A 13,075-nucleotide genomic window follows, 5' to 3' on the forward strand; every position below is an offset into this window, starting at 1 on the left:
CCCTCCCTGTCCTTTCATATCACCATCCAGGCATTTGGGTGTCCCTTTCCCAGAGGTGGAATCAAAGGCTGTCCTTTGAAGGGGAAAAAGGCCCTGGACTCAGACTCGCGATTCACCCCCCCCCCCCCCCCCCCCCCCCCCCCCCCCCCCCCCCCCCCCCCCCCCCCCGTTCAAGATCCGGCTGTGCTTGAGACATGGGCAGGGGCAGGTGGTGGCTCTCCTCCAGGCCTCAGTTTCCCCATCTGTTATTGACTGTGTTCCTCTTGGGGCAGGGGTGGCGGGCAGGGACAGGGTGAAGTGAACTAGTCTTCAGAGAGTGAGCTCTTTTCCTCTGCCCTGGCCTCCCTGGGGACTGGGAAGGGATGCAGACAGTCCTCCAGTCCCTGGAGCCAGTCCCTCCCTGAGCCTTCCTGGCAGGGCATGGGGGTGAAGGGGGGGAGTACGTTGTTCCAACCTCCAACCTCATTCTCATCCCCCGTTCCCCACAGTCCCAGGGACGGCGGCTCCTGAGGTTTCATATTTTCCCCCTACCAAACTCTTCACCACAGAGCCCACGTCCAAATAAGCAGAAATGCTCCCCTCTGTGTGGATCTGTGTGCATACGTGTGGATGTGCCACACAGACGTGGGCTGTGGGGTTCCTTCTTACATAAAGAAACACCACTTCTTTGATGCCACGCGATATAAGATCCACATCCATGGACACATTCCACGTACAGCCTGGGGCAGGTACTACTGCACATACACAGGCTCATGGGCTCACCTCGGCTGACACTGGCAAGCACCAGCACCAACTCCAAATGGGTACAACTCCTCAGATGGGATCAGACACACAGTGTTGTCCTATGCAGACACACATATGCAGCCACACCAAAGATGGTCACAGACGTGGTCACGCATGCTCTCACTTGAACACACACAACATCTCACACCACCACAGAACTAAACGCTGACTGCGCCAACCCACATGCCTGAGTCATATGACCCCCAGCAAGGGAGTTTTGAGAGTCCCAGGCTCGCATGGGGCTGGGACAGTGAGGGCTGGGACTCCCTGAGGCATCTGTGGTGGGGCAATGTGAGGACGTAGCTTTTCTGTGCATGTGCTATGCATGCACCAGAGAGAGGGAGGGAGAGAGGAAAGGGCAGGCTGGCATCCACCACAGGCTGCTTGGGTGCAGAGCAGGGACTGGGGGGGTGGGGGGGGGGCTGTGTGTGCATTCTCTGTAGCCCCCAGCCCTGTTGGTCTGGCTCTGCGGTTCCCTCTCCTGACACTGGTAACCGTTCCCCGCCCGGCCACAGATGCCTCAGGGAGGCAGGGAGCTGGCCTGCAGGTTCCTGGCCAGTCCCTGGCATCTTCTGACTAGGCGGCCCATGTATGGTGGCCCAACCCTGGGGTTAGTGCCAGGTACTGTCTGGGCAGGAGGAAGCGATGGCAGTGAATGCCGCCGCCCAGGGCTGGGATTAGCTGTGACTGGCACCACTGAGGGCGCAGCGGCCCACGGTCTGGCTGCTGGTGATGTTGGTCCATAGGCAGTGGCCAGAGCATCCCTCTGGGACAGCTCAGGACACTGGCGACTAAGTGCCAGGGCTGGCACTGGGGACCTCTGGAGAATAAGGGTATCTAATCATCCATTTGTTTATCACTTATGCATTTCTCCAGTATTTACTAAGCACCATTACCTGCCCAGCTCTGTGGATACAGAGATGAACGAAGCCTAATTCCTGCTCACAAAAGGCTTTCTGACCGGTGGTGTGACTACCCTACTTATGAAGGTGAGTTAAGGCTGAACTCCCATCTGTCTCCCGGGCATTCTCCACCTCCACCAAGCGGGATCTTGTAACACATATGACCGTGTGACTCCCTCAGTATCCATTAATGACTTTATACTGCCCTTAGGGTAGCTTCCAAGTGCCTTGGTATTGCTTGAAATGATCCAGCCAGATTGCCTCTGTGTCCAGTTCTCATGTGTATCTCCAAAGCCTAGCACTGATCCCAGCACATGGTAGGTGCTCAGATGTTTGCTGAGTGACTGACTGATGGACTGAATGAGTGGGTGAATGAAGGAATGTGCCAGTGAGTTAATGGACTGAGGCCTTTTTTCTGCCGCTGAGCCTCCAGGAGTAACTGCCCTGAATTCCACTTCAGTGCCAGCTTGCTCCTGCTCCAGGCAGAGTTTCCGTGCTCCTGGATCTTTCCCTTGGCTCCTCCCTTGTGGGGCCTATTGTACCCATTCTCCAGGTTATTTTTTCCCCCCAAGGCCTTCTTGTTCTTAAGCCCCAGAGAGACCAGGTACCTGGGGACTGCAGTCCCCTACTCAGTGCTGGAGTCGCTGCCCCATCGTTTGGCTAGGCCCCAGAGTATCCACAGAGCCTGGCGGCCACCTAGCCAAGTTGCTCTCCCGGCCCCTGGCCAGCTGGAAGGCCTGCCTTAGCTGGAGCCTGCCACCCGGCTCTGGCTGGAATTCCCTTGGCCTCTGCCTTCCTCAGCTGTCCTGGGCCGTCTGAGTTGTCCTCAGGTTTTATTTTTGGAAGAAGCTGCATTCTCTCTCCTTATTTACTCCTTTCCTTCAGGGAAGGTGTGGGACCCCTGGGTTCGGCTGGAGATCAGGCTGTGGCTCTGGCCTCTGGGGTTTGGACCTCTCTGAGACGCTGAGGGAGGGGACCTCCAAAGACTCCTGACCCATCTGATACTTCAAAGCCAGCTGCCTCCGTTCTCCTCCCCCCACCCAGTGTGTGACTAATGCCTGCCCCTGCCCTTCTTGAAGAGCCCCGCGACAGCCAAAAAAAAGTCATTACAATTTTCTAGCTGAAAAGAATGCTGCCATCATTAGGTCCATCCCCTCCTGTTTTCACAGAAACAATGTAGTTCAATGGTTAAGAGCAAGGGAGGCAGACAGATTGGGTTCTAAGCTCTGTTCTGCTACCCACTGTGTAGCCTTGGGCAAGTTACTTAACCCCTCTGAGCCTCAGTCTCAGCTATAAAATTGGGGTACTTATATCTAACTCCTAGGTTGCTGTGAGGATTGAATGAGATGACATTTGTATTGATACAATGCAGGACACATAGAAGGGTCTCGCTGAAGTGTAGCTATTATTATTATTACAGAGAGAAAAACCGAGAATCAGGGAAGGAGTAGACTCGCTCAGGGTCATGCAGCTTGAGGTAAGCAGCCATTTTCAGAGTCTTTCCTCTGTCTCTCTCTCCCCTTTCAGGGAGAAGGGAGGGGCTGGCATCAGCTCCAAAGAGGAATCTCCTTGAGTCAGTGGCAAACCCCTGGGTCTTCGAGTTGGCCTCCTCCCGCCAGGCCCAGGCCCAGGCCCTCCTCCGGGGTCAGGGTTGTCCTCCAGTGTCTCTAGGGCCTCGTTCTTGCTCACTGAGAGTGAAGGGTCTGAGGAGGAGACCCCAGCACTCAGCCCCAAGGTGGACCTCAGGCCAGTGGGACTCTGAGAGGAGGGGGGAAGGCTGGGTCCTGACATCACAGAGAAGCTAGAGCCACAGCCATGCGGGCCAGCTGGGGCTCTTCCACAGCGTCCAGATGTCTCAGGAATGTGCTGAGCTGGGAACTACCTCGCTCCTTCCCTCACCACCCCCAACCCCCTCATCCCCTCCTGTGCTTGCTCCAGCTCTGCCTCTGCCCCACCCCCTCTACCCTTTCTCTTTCATCTGTCCCTGGCAGGGCCCCCTGTCCATGGTCCCTCTGGTACCTCACTGTAGTCGAGCACCCTCTCAGACCTCTAAAGGGGTCATGGAAGGCAGGAGCCTTTCTCCTTCCGCAGACCCCATGGGCTGACCATGTGGGGTGGGGGGAGATGTGAGCCTGAGCAAACTGGGAGGGGAAAGTTCTGAGCAGATAGTGCATGCCAGATCCCGAATGTGGAACTGATTTGCAGCCTTGGGAGAGGAAGGGGTGAAGGCCTTGGGGCAGCAGAGGGCAGGGCTGGGCCTCCTCTCTGGGAGGATGATGAAAAGGCCTCTGGGCATCTTGTCACGGTTGATGGCTGGGAGAGCCAAGGAGGTGAGGTGCCAGGCTAGGCTGGCCTCAGAAGGAGCGCTCAGATCCTTTGAGACCCTGGGCACAACTGGGACATCCTTTGCCTGAGAGTGGAGGGTCTTGAGCTATCAGAGGGGTGGGGGAACCCCATGAGCGCCCTGGGGTTGGGCCAGGAGGAAGGGCATGGTTCACAGGCTGGAGCTCTCAGCCCCAAAGAGAAGCCTGTTTCTCTGCAAGGGTGGGGTTGCCTTGGGCCTCTCCAGGTCAGCCTGGCCCCGAGGGCTGGGGATGATAGAGCCTGATGGGAACTGGTGCTCCTAGCCCAGTGGGCGAGTCGCACTGGGGCGCGGGATGGAAGTCAGAGGGGAGAAGGGACCTGGGGTCAGCTGCTGTGTCAGGCTGCCCTGGACTCTTTCTCCCTTTGCGGGGGCCTCTCATCATCTGGACAGGCCGATGGCTCATTCCTAGTGGACCCTAGACCTCTTAGCACTGAGAAAGTTCAGAGTTGCTGGGACCATCAGTTTGTCCAGCTCAGAACTATCATTGGCTCCCTCCTACCTGCTGAAAAAACTTCCAGCTCCTAAGGATGGCATTCAAGGTGGGTAATAAATGAGTCTCAACTTAACATTAGAGTTGGAGACCCTCATCTTTCTCTTCCCTCCATCCTAGTTGGATGGCCACTCCCAGCTCCTTGAAACTGTTATGGGCTCCTTTGCCATAGGGCCCTTGCTTATACCAGTCTTTATGTCTGGAGTGCCTTTGCCCTTTATGTCTCCTCATTCCAACTATCATCCTTTAAGGCCCAATTAAAATGTCACTTCCACTAGGAAGCCTTCCGTGACTGCCCACCTGTACCACCTGATGTCGAAGTTGAACCACCATAGCACTTACAGACTGTTGGATCACTGGTTAATATCATGCCTTGAACTCTAATTAGGCACAGTGGGACCCATCTCTCCTTCTAAACTTTCACCTCCTTGAGGGTAGATCCTGGATAGAGTTCATCTTTGAACCCTCTGCTGGGCCTCACACAGGGCCTTGGATATAGTATGCCTAATGATGATAATAATAATAGCTAATATTTATGTCTCAGGTATTGTTCTAACTCCTTCCATGTAGTATATCATTTAATTTTCAGAAGGTAAGTTAGTGCCCTCATTTAAAAGTTAAGGAAACTGAGGCATGGAGGAGTTAAGTAGCTTCTCCAGGTTCATTCATTTAGCAAAAGCCTGAATCAGGATTTGAAGCCAAGCTCTTCAGCATTGCTGTTGAAGGAATGGCTGATTTTCTGGTGCCCCATTCCGACACCCAGTACAGGGCCAGGTACAAAATATGGCCCCAAATCCATGCAGTGGGTCCCCTGCTGGGGCCCCGATCGATGTAGCTCACCCCTGGCCATCTCTCTCCTGAAGCCCAGAAAGAGCCCTGAGAAGGAGTCTGGCATCTTTTGGCTTTACCCAAAAGAGCCTTCCAGTTACAAAGAGGTCAGACAGATAGGAAAATAAAATCCCTACAATAGGGGCTCATCACAGGGATGGAGATGGTGGCCCATTCCTCCAAGGGCTGTCCAGTACTGGGGGCCTTCCTTTCAGGCCATGACAATGACAATCAGAATAAAACCAGAGGCAGCAACTATTGTTTACAGAGGGTTTACTATGTGCCAGACCCTGTGCTATGCCTTATCTCACGGAATCTTGGTAAGAACCCTATGTTCTGTGGTCATGCTTTATGGATGAGGAAAACAAGCTGGAAGAGGTTAAGACACCTGTCACACAGATGACAAATGGTGAGGGCCAGGATTTGCTCCCAGGTCTGAGCAGTTAAAGGTGACCATTGATGGCCATCACACGCGCCTCAGACAGGGCTCAGCATCTCCCCTCCCACCCACCCAGTGTTCATTGAGGTATTGGCTATCTGACCTGTGCACTTCCTGTCTGGTCAAGTTGGATCTGGGAGTAGTCACCGGGTCGCAGGACCCCCCCCTGTTCAGAATGCGCCCAGAGTGGACTGGCTTCCCAGCCTGCAGCACACCCCTCCCCCACACTCATGCGGCTGAGAGTTCGATATTCAGTCGGGTCTGTTTCTTCAACGAGGTAGTAAGTACACACGTATCCACTTTATTATACTTTATAGTTTCTATGCATGCATGATATATATTCTTTTATGATAGAAAGGGCTATAATGGCAAAGTGAAAGGTACATGTGGAATTTGGGTTAAAATTCGCTACTTGAATAAAAAATAAAACCCACTTTTAAAAAAGTACCATTCAAGCTAGATATGAGGAAGCGTCCTTTCTTTCACTGTCTGTTCATCTACCCATCTATCCATTCATCACCCCTCCCCACCCCATCCTTCCTTTCTTCCTTCTTTCCTTCCTTTCTTCCCTCCCCCCCTCCCTCCCTCCATCCATCCAATAAATAAGCATTTCCTCAGTACTCGGTCACTGTAGCTATAACTAGCCAACTGATGGAAATGGTCATCTGACACTCCCTGCTCTCAAAGAATTCTCAGGCTTGTTCAGCAATGAGGAAGCCAAGGCCGAGAGAGGGGAAGTGATTTGCCCAAGGTCACACAGGGAGTTAGGGAAATGGGGTGAAGAGAGGTGAGGCCAGGCCAGGCAGAGGGGCACACACATGGGTAAAGACTGGGGCCTGCCTGCCTCGGAAGCAGATCCCCCTCAATCGCTGCTTGAAAACTGCCTCCCGGCTCTCCATGGGGGCCCGAAGAGCCTGCCTTATTCCTCTGCTGCTTTCATTTTTGTTTTTCTTTTGGAAAGGGGGGACAGCTGCTCCGTCCAGCTGTTATGTTGGACCACACAGCCCAGCCCAGATGTGTCAGCCTCTCTGGGATGGGTGAAATGGCTCTTGGGCCAAGAGCCAAGGGGCAAGGAAGCTACAGCAGGGCTCTGTCCCCGGAGAGCGGGGAGAGGAGGCACCCTGAACTCGGTAGCAGGGGAGCGCACTGTGGCCCCAGCTGTCAAGCTGGCCTTGTTGATGATGTGCTGTGTCCAGGGCATGGGGATCAGGACCTCTCACACTCCAAGGAAATCAATCCCTTTGACATACTGTCTCCAACGGTCAGAGTTCTGGGCTATATCTTGCCCCTCCCAGCTTTTCTGGAGTCAGACCCCCTCCCCACTCCTTACCTTCTCCCCTATCCTGGTCAAGGGTCCCTGCCACTTATTCTGACTTCTCCTACTCTGCTCTAGGGGGTTATGCAGTGTTCCAGCCAGAGCAATGCTCATGGTCTTGACTAAACTCCACCCAAATCATCCTCCTCCATCCTGCCCCCTGGAGCGCAGAGACTTCCAGAAGAACAGCTTGTTCTTCAGCATCTGGAGCTGGTTTCTTGAGGGAGGTTCAGGGGCAAGCCAGGTCCCAGAGAGGGATGCTCCGGTAGGGACTCTGTACCAGGACTTGCAGGAGGTGCATGGCATGGGGAGGGGACGCCCCAAGGTGGGGGTGTCCTTCACTTTCTCCCTCCTGGCACAGCAGCCAGGCCAGGCCAGACCTACATAGACCCTCCTGGGGGTCCCGGGAGCTACAAAGAGCACAGGTCCAAGTTCCCAGGTGGGCCAGAGAGCAGCATCCTAGAGTGAGTATGAGGCCAGGGCACCGGATGGGATGTGGGGCCTCTCCTCCCACAGGCCAGCCACCCTGCTGGCTCTGCCCCTAGGGCTCTAGGCATCCACAGTGCTCTGAGGGTGGCGGTAGGTGCGAGTGAAGGCGGAGCCTCTCTGACATCCAAGAGCCCAAACTTTCCTCACCCTAGAGAGCAAAGTGCAAACCAGAATGAGAGGAAGGGAGAGGGAGAGAGGGAGAGGAGAAAATTCTCTCCCCAATTTGACTCACTCCATGGGACCCCTGCCTTGAGGACAGAGGTGAGAGGTCCCCTCCTGCCCAATCTCAGAGACAGTGCCTTCCAGCAACTCCTTTGCCAATGAGGATGGAGCCAATAGGAGAGAGTGTGCCAGGTCACCTCCTCTGAGAACCCTTCTGTGACCTCCATGCCAGCTGGATGCTCGTCAGGCTCCCGCCCTGCTCAGCTCCGTTACCGCACCCTGTGGTGCTGCTTCTGTGATCCCCCCCCACCCCCCAATTGTGGCTGGAGGTCACTATGCCTAGGGACCAGCAAAGGCTCCTTCAGTGTCCTTTGTTAAAGAACTGGATGATATGTTTCCACTCACATGTGGAATAGCAGAAACTTAACAGAGGACCCTGGGGGAGGGGAGGGGGAAAAACAGTTGGGGAGAGGGAGGGAGGTACACCATAAGAGACTCTTAAATACTGAGAACAAACAGTTGATGGGCGTGCGGGAGAGGGGAAAATGGGTGATGGACATGGAGGAGGGCATTTGTTGGGATGTTATATGATATATAACACTGGGTGTTAGATGGAAACCAACTTGACAATAAACTATATATTTTTTAAAAATCCAGCTATAATAAAATACTATATTAAAAAAAAAAGAACTAGATGTATGTATTGAAGAAGGATCAAGAGAAAAGTCCCAGCTGGTCCAGGGATGCCTGAAGGACCTCAGAGCAGATTGGGGTACAGACAGCATTTTTGTGGGATCCAGTATCTCCATTACCCTCAGGGCCAGTTAGGCCAGGACCCCCAGAACCCCGGGGCCCCTTCTGGAATTTTCAATACACTCCTTGAACACTTAGTCCTGTCTTTTTAGAAAAAATTCTCCCAGGGCACCTGGGTGGCTCAGTCGGTTAAGCGTCTGACTCTTAATTTTGGCTCAGGTCATAGTCTCATGGTTCATGAGATAAAGCCTCGAGCCGGGCTCTGCGCTGCAGTGCAGAGCCTGCTTGGGATTCTCTCTTTCTCCTTCTCTCTCCGCCCCTCCCCCAGCTCGTGCATTCTCTCTCAATCTCTCTCAAAATAAGTACACTTTAAGAGACAAAAAAGCATTCTCTCCTTCCCTTATAGGGACTGTGCTGGCCTGAAGTAAATTTCTCTACAAATTTCAAGTGAATGCTTGAAATGGAGCAAAGTCCACTGCAACGCAACACTTGTCTCTGCCCTGCGCACGGGGCCCATCTCAAACAAAGGTGGGCAAAGCTGTGCCCTCTGGGCGTGTTCCTCTGGAGCTTTCTCAGGTTGGTCTGCTGCAGGTAGTAAGGTGTCACGATCTTTATTTTTGCGCTTTTTGTAATAGTATGCATGCTCTGAAAACCAGGCTTTTCACTGATCCCGAAGTCATGCAACTCCACATTTTACACAATTGGAAAGTTTGGACTTGGCTCGTTGTCTTATGATGGAGTTTTACTATATTAAGCCCCTATTCTGTGTCATGGCACCGGGTTAGGTTTATGGAATTGAACAGAACTGTTCTCACGGAACTTCCAGACGTGCTTTCTTGATAATAAGCCAATAAAATAACTACGCTGGGACGAGGGCTGTGAAGAAATCAAAGGGCTGAAGCAGAAAACGGGGTCTCCTTGAGGTGGTCAGGAGGCTGCTCTAAAGAGGGGACATTTGCTTTAAGGAGGATGAAAGGGAGAGAACTGCAGGGAACGCATGCTAGATGCAGGAGCAGCATATGCAAAGGCCCCAGAGCAGGACTAGAAGAGACTTCGTTTCAAGCTGATTGTGGATCTAGGAGTCGCAGAGCAACGTGCACAGGAGAAAACTGGGAAAGGTGGAGGCCCTAGTGCCAGTGTGGAAGCCTGAGGTCTAAGCCACAAATTCAGATCTGCTGAGGGTCAAGTCATTCTCAATCGTCCTGGTCTGGGGGCTTCGGGGTCTGTGCCATAGGATGGGGGTGGCCCAAGGCATTAACAGCTCATTGGAAATTGTGGAAATCCCTTCCTGAATTTCAGAGACAGTATGGGCTGCAGGATTCTGATGACTGGGAGTAGGTGACCTTAAGCACCATGTTTCCTCCTCCCTAAAAAATTGTGGGGTCTGGCCTGGGCCCCTTTTCCTTAATTGAGCCATGGTTGGCTGAGGCCTACTCCGTGCCAAGCACTGGGCACTGGGGATAGTGCAGTGAAGAAAACAGTTAGGCCTCTGCCCTCCAGGAGCTTGTATCCCAGTGGGAGAAGCAAACACAAAACAAGAGACCTTCCCCCCAAAAAACTCAGTGTTTTGAAAGAGGACTAGGTGTCTGGAGAGAGCTCCCTTCCTGAGTTGGAGCCCTAAGATTTGGGCTCCTCCATTAGTTTTTCTCCATTTGTTCTTTTCTAGGGTATTCTACTCTGAGACCAGAGTGTCTTGGCCCTTAGGTCCTCTTTCCTGTTGGTGAGAGTTTAAAGAGAAACACACACACACACACACACACACACACACACACACACACACACATCCCTCCCCTTTTAGGGGCTGTTAAAAGCCCACACACAGACATAGGAACACCCAAATGCACATACTTCTCTAATCTCCCTAATCCCCCAAGGCTGGGGTGGTGGTGGTAGTGGTTCTGTTTCCCTATTTAGCTCAGGAGAAGCCAGGCTACGGGTCTGGCTTAGCCTCCACACCCCCCTTCCCCTGGGCTGGTCCCTTGGTCCGTCATTCCCACACCTGGCCTCCCCAACTGCTGGGAGGTAAATGAATGTACTGAGCAAACATCCTTGCAGCTTCCGGCTGCTCCCCTCTGAGACAACAGCACTCTTTCTTTTCTTCCTCCTCCCCACACCCTCCCAGTTGGGGTGTCTCTGGGATCCAGGGCCATTTCCCTCTAGAGAAACCATAGTCATTCCTTCTCCTTAGCTGGAAGAAGAAGGCAAGAGGCACAGAGACCTAGTAGTGTCTCTATCTGGAGACAGAACTTGTTCTCCCTCTGGCCCTTTATCTGAGCTTTCTGAGCACCAGACCCTCTCTGTTGCAAGTCTAGAGGCTGAGGGATACAGGATACAGGGGATGAGGGATCTGTGGGCAAGTGGGGGAGGGAGAGGGAGGAAAGCCCCCTTTCCCCATATCTGGTAGGAAGGGCAGCCCCTTCCAAGGGGTGTCTCCAAGAATCACATAGATAAGCTGGGAACAGCATGAAGTAAAAAATAAAGCACCCCTGACCACCTCCAACCACACTGGACTCGAGCTGCATTTTCATTCTGTCTCTGTCTGAGCGATTGTGTATTTCTTACAGAGTTGTGTTCAGGGTGAGCATAATTTTTGAGTCTTGCTTTTTGCACAGAGCAACAGAGCACACATATTTCCCACATGACTCTATGGCCTTTATCTGATTTTTAAAGAATGATAGTGTCTACCCTATTCTCCATCTGCCAGACTGAGAAGCACACGGACTCTATCCCTTCCCATCCTTACCTTAGAAACATTTTCCTACCTGCATGCAGAAGGAAGGAGGAGCGGGGGTAGGGTTGGTGTGTGGTCTCCACTATAAGGGATCTTAGACATCTAAGTGGAGGTACCAGAGAAGGAAAGTGACTTGCTCAAGGTCACACAGCAACTCCTGGCTGAGTAGGTCTTACCACAACCCCATCTAGTTTCTGGAATAAGTTAACTATAGAAACTTACCTGCCAGGCACTTTTCTACATTAATTGTTAATTAATTGTCTCACTAAATCTCTATGATAACACTATGGGGAAGGATCTGTATCTCCATTTTTCAGATGAGGGAGCCAAGGCCCAGAGGAAAAAAGTCACTTGTCTGAACCGCCCAGCTGGCTGGTTGCAGAACAGCTATAGAATCAAATCTCCTGATTCCCAGCCCGGGAGCTGTTGGTCTCTCCTCTTAGAAATGCTTTCCTTTCTCCCTGTCTGGTCTTGCCTTGCCTAGTTCAAGGTCAGGAGTTTCCCCAGCAGGGCTTTCCCTCCCCAGTCCTAGGGCTGGATACCACTGTCTGATCCTGCCTCCTTTCCTGCGCTGGACCAAGGCCCAGATGAGCAGCTGGGGACACAAGGCTGAATGGAGCAGCAGGAAGAGGCTGTAGGCGGCAGAGTTCATTCAGAAGAAAGCCCAGCTCAGAGCTGTTGAGGGCACCTCATGGTGGTAGTGGGGGAGGGGCTCTACCCCCCCACCTCCCCGCTGCAAGGGTACAAACGCCGCCGACAAACCCCTCTCCCTATGACCAGTATCTGTTACCAGCTTCAGGAAGGGTATAAGGAACCCTAAGTCCCTGCCATTTTATTCCTAGGATCTGTGCCAGACCATCCTTAGAAAGACTTGATCTAACCTCTCCCCATTTTATAGACAAAGAAGCAGAGGCCAGGGAGGAAAGCTGGTGGCATGGCCCAGGCTCACAGGGGGAGGCAGAAGCAGAGGCAGGACTAGAATCCAGGTCTCCCCACTAGCAGTCCTCTCCCATCCTCCACTTGGCCTGTGTGCAGAAGTGTGCTCCCTTTGACTGGGACCAGGGGCCATCCTCAGAGAACAGGGTGACCCAGATCTTCCTAATGGGGGGCTGGGAGACCTCACACCCCATGCCTCCCCGACTCAGGTTCCTGTTCCTTGGCTTGTTTCCTCACTGTCTAGCAGATTGGGACAATTTAGATGGAAGTCCAAGATGTGTAACCCTTGAAGTCTCTATGCATTTGGCTCTTGTCTGGCCAAGTTCCTCTTGGTCCCAGGAGGTAAAGACCAGCCAGCACTCCTTAGACACATACACAGACACACACACACACACATAGACACACACAAGTGTGCTCGCGCGCGTGTGTGTGTGGAGAGGGAGGGGGAGAGGGAGAGGGAGAGCAAGGGGGGGGAGAGAAGGATTGACATTTCACTGCATAGAGGGGGGGACCCACTACATTCAACCCAGCAGGCCCTTCTGAACCCAAATATTTTCTTCTGTTATGGAGCCCGTGCCCCTCCCTCCCCCTCCCCCCAGCAGGGCTTTAGGGCAGAGCCTGAGAGGAGGAGGAAGGGAGGGAAGAAGAGAGAAAAGCCACGTTTCCTTAGGGAGGGAGGGAGGGGAAGAGAGAGAAAGAGGAGGACAAGCTCAGAGACAGTGACAGTCACGAAGACACAGGGAGAGAGAGAGAGAAAGTCAAGGAGACAAGAGGGACAGAGAAACCTAGAGACACAGAGATGGGGGGAAGATCTCCCTCTTCCTGAACGATCATCCTGCGCTGTTCCGATCATCTGAGCGTTAATTTCCTCCCTGGGGGAAT

At 53.0% G+C, this 13,075-nt stretch overlaps 1 protein-coding gene and 1 long non-coding RNA gene across 2 annotated transcripts in view; one reads left to right on the forward strand and one right to left on the reverse strand.

The window, feature by feature from the left end:
* CREB3L1 (cAMP responsive element binding protein 3 like 1) overlaps positions 1–13,075 on the reverse strand; it is a 34,975-nt gene that overhangs the window by 20,759 nt on the left and 1,141 nt on the right. The gene's annotated exons all lie outside the window — the stretch shown is intronic.
* LOC115271843 lies at positions 1,941–9,273 on the forward strand. Its single transcript, XR_003900114.1, has 3 exons — positions 1,941–2,002; positions 3,106–3,162; positions 8,933–9,273. It is a non-coding gene; the product is annotated as an uncharacterized LOC115271843 (long non-coding RNA).

The sequence above is a fragment of the Suricata suricatta genome, chromosome 11, assembly GCF_006229205.1.
Source record: "Suricata suricatta isolate VVHF042 chromosome 11, meerkat_22Aug2017_6uvM2_HiC, whole genome shotgun sequence".
NCBI lineage: Eukaryota > Metazoa > Chordata > Mammalia > Carnivora > Herpestidae > Suricata > Suricata suricatta.